We start from the raw sequence: 15379 nt of genomic DNA, 5'->3' as shown, positions 1-15379 counted from the left end.
TCGAAAATAGAATGTTAGAATGTTATATAAACATTCTAAATTCAATTCTAATGAACTAATGTATCAAAATTTGTTTTCAATTTTTAATGTTTAGAAACATTCGCCCATCCCTAATATATATATATATATATATATATATATATATATATATATTTATTTAAGTATATGTGTGTTTTATGTATGTATGTGTGCACATACATATTTACACCTAAAAACATATAAATGCACATAAATATGAGGTAGGATGCTGAACTATATATACACAGTAATAGTTTCAATATATAACCCACACACCCCAGGGTTTATTGCAACAACAATACAAAAGACAAAAGGGAAAGAAAATCCCCAAGGCACTCACTTGAAACAAAAGAAGGCATGCCCTCTTTTGTTTCAAGTGAGTGCCTTGGGGATTTTCTTTCCCATTTTTCTTTTGTAATATTAATACACATGTACACACATGAATAAATACACATTCAAGAATATATACAGTATATAAGGCAATTCCAATGTAGAGGAGGATATGCACAAATTCCAGCCAAGTCATATGCCAGGGTACTCTTTAAAATATCACATGTAAAATTCCAAACAGAAAGGAACTCACTGGTCTTTATATAAAACGTAACATTTATTCTATACAATTAAAAACATAACGTTTTGGTACCATTGTGTTACCTTTGTCAAATGCTACAAATAAAAAGATAGAATATACTACTTTTTTTCAATATTAAACATATTTTTTTTATTACAAATGTGTATATACGAGTGCAATACTTTATCTTAATATAGTTTACATTTGTTTTGTGAAACTTTTATTTTAACCCTAACACTTTACTTCAGGCCTCAGGTAGCGCTAATTCTTCTAGTGCTATTTTGGCTTTCGCTCGAGTGCAAGCCCAAACTTTCAACTTGTAATTTGAGTGATGTTTAGGGTAGTTGTGATGTCCATTGAAAGTTTGGAGTTTGCAATAAATATATATTAGCATAAATGCTTCTAGTAGAAATTATCATTGTTTCATTTTGTAGATTTTACTATGTACGCATGCCCTGTGCACCATCATTAAAACACTGTGCCAGGTGAAACTGTGGCATCGGGTTGTTGTGCGGCGAGTGGCAGTGACAACATTGCTGCGCAACGCGAGTGCCGCTCCAGCATCAGTCTTTTCACCTGTGAATCCTCTTGGCGTGAGCCTGCGCCTATTTAAAGCTTCTCCTGCATCTCATACTTGCCAAAATATAGGTTTGTCTCTCTGTACTCCTGCGTGCTATATTTGCTGTTGCTATTTTGCTTGATTGGACTGCTTTCTTGTTACTGGACTCTGCATTGCCTTTTAACAATTCTCCTGCTTAACCATTTTGGTACTGAGAAAGATTGAACTGCCTGATTGTTACTGGACCCTGCATTGCCTATTGACCTTTCTCCTGCTTAAACCTTTTGGTACGCAAAAAAATTGGACTGCCTGCTGTTACTGAACCCTGCATTGCATTGTGTCCATTCCTTTGCTTAAACCTTGCATTCTCGGAAAGATTGAACTGCCTGCTCCCATTGAACCATGCACTACCTGGTGAGCACTCCTTTTATTTTTATGTTTCTCAGGGGCTTTGTTACCTGCTCCTCGTTAACCCTTGCTGCTTATGGTGTTTGCTGTTTCTGTACTACCTCATTTCTTTAATCCGCTAAACTTAGTTCTGATATTTTTGCTTATCTTTCCACTTGATGCTGGGATAAGAAGACTACTGACCAGGATTGGTCTGATAAGGAAATATCCCACGAACATTACAACAATTAGCTATAATTGTTTCTCGTGCTAATGCATAAGACACTGATCCCTATTGGAAACTTAGCTAGAAACTTAAATAAAAAAACTGGAATATTTTCAGCAATGAAGCAAACTCAGATATCACTAACACACCATACACTCTATGGTGTTTGAATGCAGGTGAACTGGGTATATCAATTAGTATTTTGTAAGTATTTTGGATTTGAATTTGTTTAGTAAGAAATTAAAGCAAATAAATTTCAGTTATTGTAAACTATAAAAGTTAAGAATGAAGCTTTAGGGTTTATTAAGCACTCTTTCCTAGTCTAAGTATTAAAGAATTAAAAAATAACTTTTAATAATTAAAGGTAAAAATGAGGAAACAACCTCAATATAATAAATTAAACCCCACCAACCAAAATAATCAAGTGAGATAAAAAAAAGTGCATGTATTCACCACCCTGTTTCCTGGCAGATAGCTGCAGTCGTCAGCATTAGGTGCCAGTGGTGAAAAAACATGCAATAACACTAATAAAATGCACAAACTAGCTTCGGCCCAAGTACTGGCCTTTTTCAATGTGAATAGTAACAAGCAGAAGCCCCAAATGCCACCCCTTTTAAATACAGGCATGCTGCCTGCTATTCACCAATCATGGTGCAGCATCCAGAGCCGCCCCTCATACAGCCTATCTATGTTATTGTAAACTGTCAGCTAGTAATACTATTGTACAGGTAAAAGTTTTGTCATCCAAAACATTGTTATATTTTTGGGGTTCAAATTTAAGAAGGGATTCTGAAAATAGAATCCCGAAGAACTGAAGAATAGACTTAGGCGTAGAGGATACAGTTTTATTTTGATCTTATGCAAATGATGTATAGAGAGTTTATGGTTATGAAAAACAGAACTAATATGATATTAGGAAAGGAATGAATAAGTTTTCCAAAAATTCTGCATTTTTTAAAGGAATATAGTTTATATAATAATATTTGTAAAACCTTTAGAAACAATTTATCTACTTTAAGGGAGATGATCATTTTAGCCTTTGCAATATAAAATTGTAATAAAGAACCTGTTTATTTTAGTTTTTTGTTTAAACACGTTTTTATTGAGGTTGTGAGGAATAAATACAGTAAAAAAAAAAAAGTTGTGTACATATATAACAATACAATTACAACCAATAAAATGTAACGGCTAGATTACGAGTTTGGTGTTAGGAGGGGTGCGTTAGTAACGTGTATTTTATTTCCTTTGCACACTTTTCTTAACGTAGGTATTACGAGTCTCAAAACAACCTCGTAACGCGTTGCGGTAACACGACTGCCGCGTTTGTTTAAGAAGCGTAAACACGGCAGTGTTAAACATTCTCCCATAGAGATCAATGAGAAATCAAAGAAGCACACATTTTTCAACTAACACTCGATCTCGCGAGAAATACGCACTGCTCTGACATATTACGTATACCACATAATGCACAACAAAAACACACAGCAAATGTACTAACAATCACGCAACATAGCACATACGTATTACACATTCACAATTGGAAAACCAAAAAAAACAAAAAACATTTACACTAAACGAGGAATACAGATATACCTTACAATCCTGCAACACGGAACAAAACAACACGAAAAAAGAATTGCACACTCCTACACAAAAAAAAACATGCGCATGCAAGATTACGGACTTATTATTACAACAAAACATTTACAACACTTCACAAATACTACACAATCACAAATCAACATTTATATTTACACATAATACTTTTGGACAATGTTATGCAAAACACTATGACATCATCGCATTCTACACATTCCACAAATACTAACTCAATATGAGCATGCGCAAATTCACACAACTAATACACATTGCACACATACTAATTACAAACAAAGCACACCTGAACATTCTTTACTTTGCAAACCGGTACATCATTAAACATTTACAAAGGGTATATACAGTAAGCATGCCACAAGCATGGCTTCTTTGACTGTGTTGCTGGAGGGTTTTGTGAGATTAGAGAGGAGAGAGATTTAGTGCATTATTGTGAGAGTTAGTGTGAGTTACTGTTATTGTGGGAGTTAGTTAGTGTTAGTGTGAGAGAGTGAGTTAGTGTTATTGTGCGAGTTAGTGGTAGTGTGAGTTAGTGTTAGTATGAGAGTTAGTTAGTGGTAGTGTGAGATAGTGAGTTAGTTAGTGGTAGTGTGAGAAAGTTAGTTAGTGGTAGTGTGAGATACTGAGAGAGCGGTAGTGATTGAGAGTTGGTTTGGGTGAGTGTGCGAGTGGTTTTTCTGTATACTCACATTTACACGCAAACACATTCAATACATACATACACTTATCAATAACACTCCATACCCCATCCCCTCGCATACTACACTCCATACCCCATTCCCTGTAATCCAATTCCATGTAAGCCCATACCCCATTCCCTGTAAGCCCATACCCATCCCATAGTTAGATTTTGTTTACATATCCTCATTTTAGTCTTATACATTTTTGTTTGTTAAATACTACTTACCCTCTTTTATTTATATCCTTTTCACACTTTGAGCACTTTTTTTTTTTTTTTTTTTTTTTTTTTTGCATTTTTGTTATTTATTTTGACCCCCTTTCATTTGGGCACATTCACTTTTTGTTGGAGTATGTCGGGAGGGGGGATAGGGGGCAGATTAGCCTTGGAACTATTAGAGTTCCTCAGGAATGAGTTCAGACAAGAGATTATAGAGGAGGTCAGGCAGGAGCTTAGTCAGGAGAGGGGGAGAGGGAGAGGAACAGGACAGTAAGGGGGAGAGGAAGCGGTGGGTGGATTCGGCCACTTTGTTCAAGATGGACAAGTGGCTGGGCCGAGTGGCGGCCAGCGTAGAGCTTCACAGTCTGGGAAACAGGGGAAAACAAAGCTGACTAGGGAGGCGAGATATACTATGGAGGAGAAGGAGGCCCCCATAGATGCTTATATGGAGAGGGCTAGGAGGCTGCAGGCTCAGAAAGCCACCCCTAGGGAGAAGAGGAAGCTATGGCTGGAGATTATGGATGCAGTTAATGCAGTGGGGGCCCATAACAAGGATGTCGAGTCTAAAAAGCATTGCTACCGGGACTGCAAAATGGAACTCAAAAGAAAGATGTCAAGGGAGTACAAATACCTAACAGGGACCGGTGGCGGGCCTGAAATGACTGTGGTGTATTCCAAATGGGAGGAAATGTTGCGTCCCAGCATCTCCGAGGTGGCCATAGTCGGGATCGGAGGAGTCAATACCGGAAACCTGCCACTCTCATCTGCCGGTCAGCTCATTTAATAATCTCTTTACATAAAAAATAAAGAATGTATTCAAGGATATGATTAACACAATTACGCTTTTTTACACATTATTACATAAACGCATTCACAATTACCTTGCGATTACATTAGTATCTAGTCTACAGATTAGGTGTACATTTAAACAGACTGAAAACAAACGCTAAAACACATTCATATTGACCATATAGATATCAGAAACACGGTTTGGAAAATGCGTAAATCTTATTGATTGTTATATTTGAAAGTGGATTAATGAGGCTGCATTTGTAATTCTATTGTAAAAAAAAAGCAAAAGCATTTACATCTTTATTTGGAACTATGCTAATATCTCAATTTATTTCTTTTTACAATATACAGAGTCTGGGGAGGAGGCAGCACAGCAACTACAGGCGCCTCCTTCACCCAGGTATGAGAGTGGTGGAGGTGACTCGCCACATCGGGGAGACATGGAAGACATCCCTCTATCCTCATCCTCGGAAGAAGCCCCCACTGCAGAAGAGATCCCTCCAGTAGCCCCTCAAGCACCAGCAGCCCCTCGTGCACCAGCAGCCCCTCAGGAGGAGATAGCAGAGCTGCAGATATTAAGAGATTTTCTGGAAGAGATGCGTGCCTCCCGGAGGGAAAATGTGGAAAGCAGAATCCAGCTGACGGAAGCAATTAATGACATTCGACAAGACCAAAGACAGCTTATCCAAGACCAAAGAGAGATCTTGCATACTCTGAGAGATATATTGCAGGTCCTCCGGGATGGCGCATGCTGGGCCATCTGATCCTGGGCCATCTGATCCTGGGCCATCTGCTACTGGCCCTCCTCCTGTGAGAAGGAGAAAAGAAGAGAGGCGCCAAAACATAAAACAGTATCGTGGTCTGGATAGGTGAGAAGCCCCTATGTGTTCGTTCCCCCCCCCCCCCCCGTTGTTCCAGATACTCACAAAATCGGCGGCTTAGATGGCGTGCCTCTAAGTTTAGAGGCACGCCATCTGTGCCGCCGATTTTGTGAGTATCTGGAACAACGGGGGGGGGACGAACACATAGGGGCTTCTCACCTATCCAGACCACAATACTGTTTTATGTTTTGGCGCCTCTCTTCTTTTCTCCTTCTCACAGCTCGAGATCCATCCGGATATCATCTGGACTAATATCGGGAGTGCGGCCATCGTTTTAAAGTTTCTTCTCCTCAATCAACTTGCTAGCATCTGCGCACCCTCTGAGGACATATATCCTCTTTCTATACTGGCCCTCCTCCATCTCCTCCTCTATCTCTTCCTCAGCCGGGTGATCCCAGTACTCCTCCTTCCCCTCTTCCCCAAACATCTCCGATGAGAACTCGTCGGAGGGGGCAGTTGCCCCCCTAGAGCCTCGGTCTCAGGTATTGGAGAGGACCTTGACGTGGTACCTGAGCTTGTCCCATTTGGCCAGATGCGGTGACTAACCTTTCCAGTTTTGCTTTTAAATCTTAGCTGAGAGCTTGCAAGTGAGTGCTGGGTTTTCTCTGTGTGTTGTATTAATTTGTTTTGTAATTTTCCCTATGGTTCTTGCACCCAGACCTGTCTGGGGTTAACTGCTTGTGGCTCTGGGGACAGCACAGCTTCCTGTGAGTGCCAGTGGCACCCAGGGCTGAGCATGTTGCAGGGTCATAGGATGTGTACCCGGTCCGGTATGAGAGTGCAGTTCCTTTCCATGTTTTGTATATGTCTAGGGTGATTACATATTCCTGTGCACCCTTTTTTTGTTTTCAGTTTGTTTGGATTTGAAAGCTTGCATTGTGTGGCTGTTTTAGGGTCTCAGGTATTGGAGAGGACCTTGACGTAGTACCTGAGCTTGTCCCATTTGGCCAGATGCGGTGACTAACCTTTCCAGTTTTGCTTTTAAATCTTAGCTGAGAGCTTGCAAGTGAGTGCTGGGTTTTCTCTGTGTGTTGTATTAATTTGTTTTGTAATTTTCCCTATGGTTCTTGCACCCAGACCTGTCTGGGGTTAACTGCTTGTGGCTCTGGGGACAGCACAGCTTCCTGTGAGTGCCAGTGGCACCCAGGGCTGAGCATGTTGCAGGGTCATAGGATGTGTACCCGGTCCGGTATGAGAGTGCAGTTCCCTTCCATGTTTTGTATATGTCTAGGGTGATTACATATTCCTGTGCACCCTTTTTTTGTTTTCAGTTTGTTTGGATTTGAAAGCTTGCATTGTGTGGCTGTTTTAGGGTCTCAGGTATTGGAGAGGACCTTGACGTGGTACCTGAGCTTGTCCCATTTGGCCAGATGCGGTGACTAACCTTTCCAGTTTTGCTTTTAAATCTTAGCTGAGAGCTTGCAAGTGAGTGCTGGGTTTTCTCTGTGTGTTGTATTAATTTGTTTTGTAATTTTCCCTATGGTTCTTGCACCCAGACCTGTCTGGGGTTAACTGCTTGTGGCTCTGGGGACAGCACAGCTTCCTGTGAGTGCCAGTGGCACCCAGGGCTGAGCATGTTGCAGGGTCATAGGATGTGTACCCGGTCCGGTATGAGAGTGCAGTTCCCTTCCATGTTTTGTATATATATATATATATATATATATATATTTTTTTTTTTTAATGTGTAATGTATAGGTATGTGATGATATGGTATTCTTACACTTGTGGAGTACACTCTGTATATAATCTGCTTCTATGGGACCGGGTCCATGGAGGCAGATTGTTTGCAGAGTGTGTTTTACAAGTTTGTGGACACCACATCATCACATACCTATCCTTGTTCATTACATTGATTGGTTTCTGTGATGTCCAAACTGTTTCCCTAATCTCAAACAAAATTACCATTACATTTATACATAATGGCATATCACTGTTTGAATGCCAACAACACAGCTTAAAGGGACAGTCATAACATTATTGTTGTTTACAAAGAAAACACTTTATTACGCATTATCAAGTTTTGCAAAACAAGACTTGGAGAAATACACGTTTTACTTCTGTGATTAACCTTGTATCTATGCTTCTGAAAAATGACCACTTATTTCACTTCTTTTGACAGACCGCCATTTCAGCCAATCACTGATCAATTCAGGGTAACTATACTGCATGAGCTCAATGTTTTCTATCTGAAATAAAAAAAAAATACCTCTAGTGGTCAAAATGCATTCAGATTAGATGCACTCTTCAAGCTCTAAGAAATGAGCAGATGAACCTCCTAGGTTTAGCTATCAACTAAGAATAACAAGAGAACTAAGATAAATTGGTGATAATTGTTTGAGATATATTTTTGAAAAATTGCATTTTTGGACATTAAAATCATTACTGGTTTTCTTGACTTTACTGTCCCTTTAAACAAGAACATATGCTAACATATACTAATCCTTAGGGATTGTTGGTATATCTACATGTACTTGTTCAAACAAGAAAATATTTGAATAGGATACTAAGCCTGTATGCCATATTTCTATTGACGTGTTAAATAAAGTCTATCGGCTAGATTACAAGTTTTGTCGGTAAAAATTTGCGGAGCTAACGTTCCTTTTTTTTTTCAGCGCTCACTTTAAACAACGCTGGTATTGCAAGTTTTCTGAATGGCTGCGTTAGCCTCAGAAAAGTGAGCGTTGAGCAAAATGTATCTCCACTTCTACCTGTAATACCAGCGTTGCTTACGGTAGCGGTAAGCTGGAAAAATGTGCTTGTGCACGATTTCCCCATAGGATACAATGGGGCTGAGCTGGCTGAAATTTTTTTTTTCAAAAAAGCAGCGTTCAGCTCCTAATGCAGCCCTATTGTTTCCTATGGGGAAACACTTTCTAAGTCTACACCTAACACCCTAACATGAACCCCGAGTCTAAACACCCCTAACCTTACACTTATTAACCTCTAATCTGCCGCCCCCAACATCGTCGCCACCTGCATTATATTATTAACCCCTAATCTGCCGCTCCGGACATCGCCGCCACCTACATTATCCCTATGAACCCCTAATCTGCTGCCCCTAACATCGCCAACACCTATATTATATTTATTAACCCCAATCTGCCGCCCCCAACATCGCTGCCACCTACCTACAATTATTAACCCCTAATCTGCCGCCCCCAACGTCGCCGCTACTATAATAAAGTTATTAACCCCTAAACCTAAGTCTAACACCCACCCTAAGTTAAATCTATTTTTAATAAATCTAAATAAAATTACTATAATTAAATTAAATAAATGTTTATTTTACAGGCAACTTTGTATTTATTTTAACTAGGCACAATAGCTATTAAATAGTTAATAACTATTTAATAGCTACCTAGTTAAAATAATTACAAAATTACCTGTAAAATAAAGCCTAACCTAAGTTACAAATACACCTAACACTACACTATCAATAAATTAATTAACCTCGCATTCTATTGGCTGATCCAATCAGCCAATCGGATTGAACATCAATCCGATTGGCTGATTAAATCAACCAATCAGAATTTTCCTACCTTAATTCCGATTGGCTGATAGAATCCTATCAGCCAATCGGAATTCGAGGGACACCATCTTGGATGACGTCATTTAAAGGAACCGTCATTCTTTGTTAGGACATCGGAAGAAGAGGATGGCTCTGCGTCGGCTGGAGAGAAGATGGCTCCGCTCCGGAAGGATGAAAATAGAAGATGCCGTCTGGATGAAGATGTCTGCCGGTCCGGGTGTCCTCTTCTGCCCGGATAGGATGAAGACTTCTGCCGGTCCAGATGTCCTCTTCTGCCCCATCGGTGCCCGGCTGGGTGAACACGGCTCAAGGTAGGGTGATCTTCAATGGGGTAGTGTTAGGTTTTTTTAAGGGGGGATCTGGTGGGTTTTAGAGTAGGGGTGTGTGGGTGGTGGGTTGTAATGTTGGGGGGGGGATTGTATTTTTACGCAAAAAGCCCTTTTAAGGGCTGGTAAAAGAGCTGATTACTTTTTAATTTAGTTTAGGATAGGGAATTTTATTATTTTGGGGGGCTTTTTTATTTTATTAGGGGGATTAGATTAGCTGTAATTAGATTAAACTTCTTGTAATATTTTTTTATTTTTTGTAATTTAGTGTTTGTTTTTGTAACATAGTTTAGTTTATTTAATTGTATTTTAGTTTAGATAATTGTAGTTAATTTATTTAATTAATTTATTGATAGTGTAGTGTTATCTGTATTTGTAACTTAGGTTAGGATTTATTTTACAGGTATTTTTGTAATTATTTTATCTAGGTAGCTATTAAATAGTTATTAACTATTTAATTGCTATTGTACCTAGTTAAAATAAATACAAAGTTGCCTGTAAAATAAATATAAATCCTAAAATAGCTACTATGTAACTATTAGTTATATTGTAGCTATCTTATGGTATATTTTATAGGTAAGTATTTATTTTTAAATAGGAATAATTTATTTAATTATAGTAATTTTATTTAGATTTATTTAAATTATATTTAATTTAGGGGGGTGTTAGGTTTAGGGGTTAATAACTTTATTATAGTAGCGGCGATGTTGGGGTGGCAGATTAGGAGTTAATAATTGTAGGTAGGTGGCGGCGATGTTAGTGCATGTTTGCGAGGTGGGAGTGCGGCGGTTTAGGGGTTAATACATTTATGTCCGGTCGGCAGATTAGGGGTTTATAAGTGTAGGTAGGTGGCGGCAACGTTGGGGGGGGCAGATTAGGGGTTAATAAATATAATGTAGGTGTCAGCGATGTTAGGGGCAGCAGATTAGGGGTTCATAGGTATAATGTAGGTGGCAGCGGTGTCCTGTCGGCAGATTAGGGGTTAAAAAAATTTATTTTATTGTTTGCGATGTGGGGGGACCTCGGTTTAGGAGTTATTAGGTAGTTTATGGGTGTTAAGTGTACTTTTTAGCACTTTAGTTAAGAGCCTTATGTTCCGGCATTAGCCCATAAAACTCTTAACTACTGACTTTTATATGTGGTAGGAGTCTTGGAGGTAGAGGGTGTATCGCTCACTTCTTCCAAGACTTGTAATACCAGCGTTAGGCAAATCCCATTAAAAATATAAGATACGCAATTGACGTAAGGGGATTTGCGGTATGGAAAAGTCGCGGAAAAAAAGGGAGCGGTAGACCCTTTCCTGCCTGACTCGTAATACCAGCGGGCGTTAAAAAGCAGTGTTAGGACCCCTTAGCGCTGCTTTTTAAAGCTAACGCAGAACCCGTAATCTAGGCGTATTTTATTAAAGATACATTATTGTGTTTGAATTATTTAAGAAAGACATTTCAGTTAGAAGGAATATGGTTTCAGGTCCTTTTAAGAATTACTTTAGAAATATATGCTCACACTAATATATTTGTAGATTAACAATGTGGAACGCATACATGACACAATACTGAGCATTTACATTAAAGGGACAGTATACACTCATTTTCAGAGAACTGCATGTAATAGACACTAATATAAAGAACAAGATGCCCAGATAATGATATCAAAACCATGAGAAAATGGCTTAAAGACTTACTTAGAAAATCTGTTTAGCTATGTTGAAAAGTTATCTGGAAAGCCCGTTCCAAGTGGGAAATAAAACAATACCCCTTCCTTTGCATATGAAAAGACCCTTTACACAAACAGGAGCAAGCTGGAGAAGGTAGCTGATGGTACTCACATCAAACTTTGAGGCTTGGGTAGGAGTCAGAAAATCACAGCAATGTTATTTAAACATAAGCAAAACTATACATTTATTTAAAAAAAGGACTATATAAATAGATCAACACAGCCCCATTGGAGCCATCTGATATATATGCGTTGAAAAAATGAGTGTATAATGTCCCTTTAATAAAAAATACCACAACATAACATCTAGAATAAGTAGGCATCTCATATATTTAGCATATGATAAAGGTCAATGCATATTAATTACTTGATTCAAATACAATAGCGCATCTTTAGGAATTAGATATGTAGAAAATTAAACACAGCACAGTCATTATTTATAAAAAAGGAAAATATTGTTGGCAAACATATTAAACAAGATGGAGTATATTCATGGATTTGCACTTGCCTCAAAATATCTTGACACAATCCATACTCGCCATGGTTTTAAACTTGTCTTCTCATTCACAAATGTGGGTTACATGCAAATACAAATATTGCGGGACTACGTAATCCAATCAGATAGATTTAACACCTTGGCATGTGACGTCTTAATTAACATGGCGTATCGTTGATCACATAAAAATGGCATCCAATCAAAGGCGCATCCTTGATCACGTAAAAACGGCATCCAATCAAAGGTGCATCCTTGAGCGCGTAAAAACAGCATCCAATCAAAGGCGCATCCTTGATCGCGTAAAAACGGCATCTAATCAAAGGCGCATCAGAGATCGCTTAAAAACCTCAGCTAATCCAAAAACTCATTTTACAGCTTGGCATGTGACGTCTTAAGCAACATGGCACACCCGAGATCGCGTAAAAACGTCAGCCAATCCAAAAACTCATTTTACAGCTTGGCATGTGACGTCTTAAGCAACATGGCGCATCCGAGATCGCGTAAAAACGTCGGCCAATCCAAAAACTCATTTTACAGCTTGGCATGTGACGTCTTAAGCAACATGGCGCATCCAAGATCGCGTAAAAACGTCAGGCAATACAAGGACTCATTTTATAGCTCTGCATGTCAATAAGAAACGTATTTATACTTTACAAACTAGTATGTGCTATATTGGTAGCTATGAATGTCACGCTAGATAACGTAATACTGTGATATATGAAATAGAATCCATTGTTGGTACTAAGGATATATTTCGTTAGAAGCAGAGGATTATTAACTATTTAGCAAGCAGCAGGGTTTAAATAAACCTGAAAACAACATTTTATGTTACACGATTATGTACGACATTGCAATTTGAAATACATTTTAACATTGAATTTTAATCTTTGGATTATTGTGTTTCATGTCCCTTTAAATGAGAAATAATGCTACGAGATACATTATGAAAATCTGGATTGGTTATACATTATATGTTACCTATAGCTTTGGTGTCCATCTTTACCATTTAAAAAGGGACACATGAGAAATACATATGTCAGGGATGTTTTCAGATATGTTAAAAGATTTATTTGGAATAACAATAATGACACATGTATTGATCAAACGTGTCACTTATTCAAGTTGAAATATGGTCAGCCTACCTATAGCAATATATCGTAGGATAATTAAAGAGAAAAAAGAATAAGAGAAACATATTAATCATCTAAAATATGCGCATTACACACAGTGATTGATTTTGTTACACTACTACAATAAGATATAAGTGAAATTGGAATACATGTGCTGTCAACATTCACATAATAGTCTGTTTTTAAAAATATTATATGTCTATGTTGATGTAAAAAGGACACAAATACATTACAAATGCATATCCATTCCTTAAGAATTGTGGTCAGCATCACTTAAAGGGACAGGAAATACAAACAATTAAGTTCAGTATTCACAGAGAGGATACTATTTACATCAAATTACAAATTTACATAGATTATCTCATTGTATCAATCCTGGGATCATTTGTTAAAGGTGCATCAATTCACGAATAGTTTATAAATGAACACATGGATGTGCCAAAAGAAGAAAATATATATATATATATATATATATATATATATACAACCAGCAATATACATATAGAACCTCAGTTCTCTGCTAATCATAATCTTGAAAAGATAAACCTTTAGGAAAAGTATATCAAGAAAATGAATCAAATTAAATTTGAGATGTAAATATTAAATTTATTGACAATTGTATTATATTTATGAATCATGAAAGACCATTTTTTTGTTTCATGTCCCTTTAAGGATTAACCACATAAACTATAGATTTTAATCAATGACATAAATAAAGAGGACAAATAATATTGGAATGACATGTATTTTATTATTATGTCATAAAATATAAAGAAATAAGATAACGTTACAAAAAATCATATTGATAAATCAGCCCCATTGGAGCCATCTGACAAGGTACCATAGTGCATCACAGTCCTTGGAGGGAGTTGACAAGGGCCAACACAGCCCCATTGGAGCCATTTGACAAGGTGCCATAGTGCATCATAGTCCTTGGAGGGAGTTGACAAGGGCCAACACAGCCCCATTGGAGCCATCTGACAAGGTGAAAGAGTGTATCACAGTCCTTGGAGGGAGTTGACAAGGGCCAACACAGCCCCATTGGAGCCATTTGACAAGGTGCCATAGTGTATCACAGTCCTTGGATGGAGTTGACAAGGGCCAACACAGCCCCATTGGAGCCATTTGACAAGGTGCCATAGTGCATCATAGTCCTTGGAGGGAGTTGACAAGGGCCAACACAGCCCCATTGGAGCCATCTGACAAGGTGAAAGAGTGTATCACAGTCCTTGGAGAGAGTTGACAAGGGCCAACACAGCCCCATTGGAGCCATTTGACAAGGTGCCATAGTGCATCACAGGCCTTGGAGGGAGTTGACAAGGGCCAACACATCCCCATTGGAGCCATTTGACAAGGTGCCATAGTGTATCACAGTCCTTGGAGGGAGTTGACAAGGGCCAACACAGCCCCATTGGAGCCATTTGACAAGGTGCCATAGTGCATCACAGTCCTTGGAGGGAGTTGACAAGGGCCCACACAGCCCCATTGTAGCCATTTGACAAGGTGAAAGAGTGTATCACAGTCCTTGGAGGGAGTTGACAAGGGCCAAGACAGCCCCATTGGAGCCATTTGACAAGGTGCCATAGTGCATCACAGTCCTTGGAGGGAGTTGACAAGGGCCAACACAGCCCCATTGGAGCCATTTGACAAGATGCCATAATGCATCACAGTTCTTGGAGGGAGTTGACAAGGGCCAACACAGCTCCATTGGAGCCATCTGACAAGGTGAAAGAGTGTATCACAGTCCTTGGAGGGAGTTGACAAGGGCCAACACAGCCCCATTGGAGCCACTTGACAAGGTGCCATAGTGCATCACAGTTCTTGGAGGGAGTTGACAAGGGCCAACACAGCTCCATTGGAGCCATCTGACAAGGTGAAAGAGTGTATCACAGTCCTTGGAGGGAGTTGACAAGGGCCAACACAGCCCCATTGGAGCCATTTGACAAGGTGCCATAGTGCATCACAGTTCTTGAAGGGAGTTGACAAGGGCCAACACAGCTCCATTGGAGCCATCTGACAAGGTGAGTGTATCACAGTCCTTGGAGGGAGTTGACAAGGGCCAACACAGCCCCATTGGAGCCATTTGACAAGGTGAAAGAGTGTATCACAGTCCTTGGAGGGAGTTGACAAGGGCCAACACAGCCCCATTGGAGCCATTTGACAAGGTGCCATAGTGCATCACAGTTCTTGGAGGGAGTTGACAAGGGCCAACACAGCTCCATTGGAGCCATCTGAC

Source organism: Bombina bombina, chromosome 6 (assembly GCF_027579735.1).
Source record: "Bombina bombina isolate aBomBom1 chromosome 6, aBomBom1.pri, whole genome shotgun sequence".
In the NCBI taxonomy this organism is placed as follows: domain Eukaryota; kingdom Metazoa; phylum Chordata; class Amphibia; order Anura; family Bombinatoridae; genus Bombina; species Bombina bombina.
The sequence above is the reverse complement of the archived record's forward strand: the minus strand, read 5'-3'. Positions refer to the sequence as shown.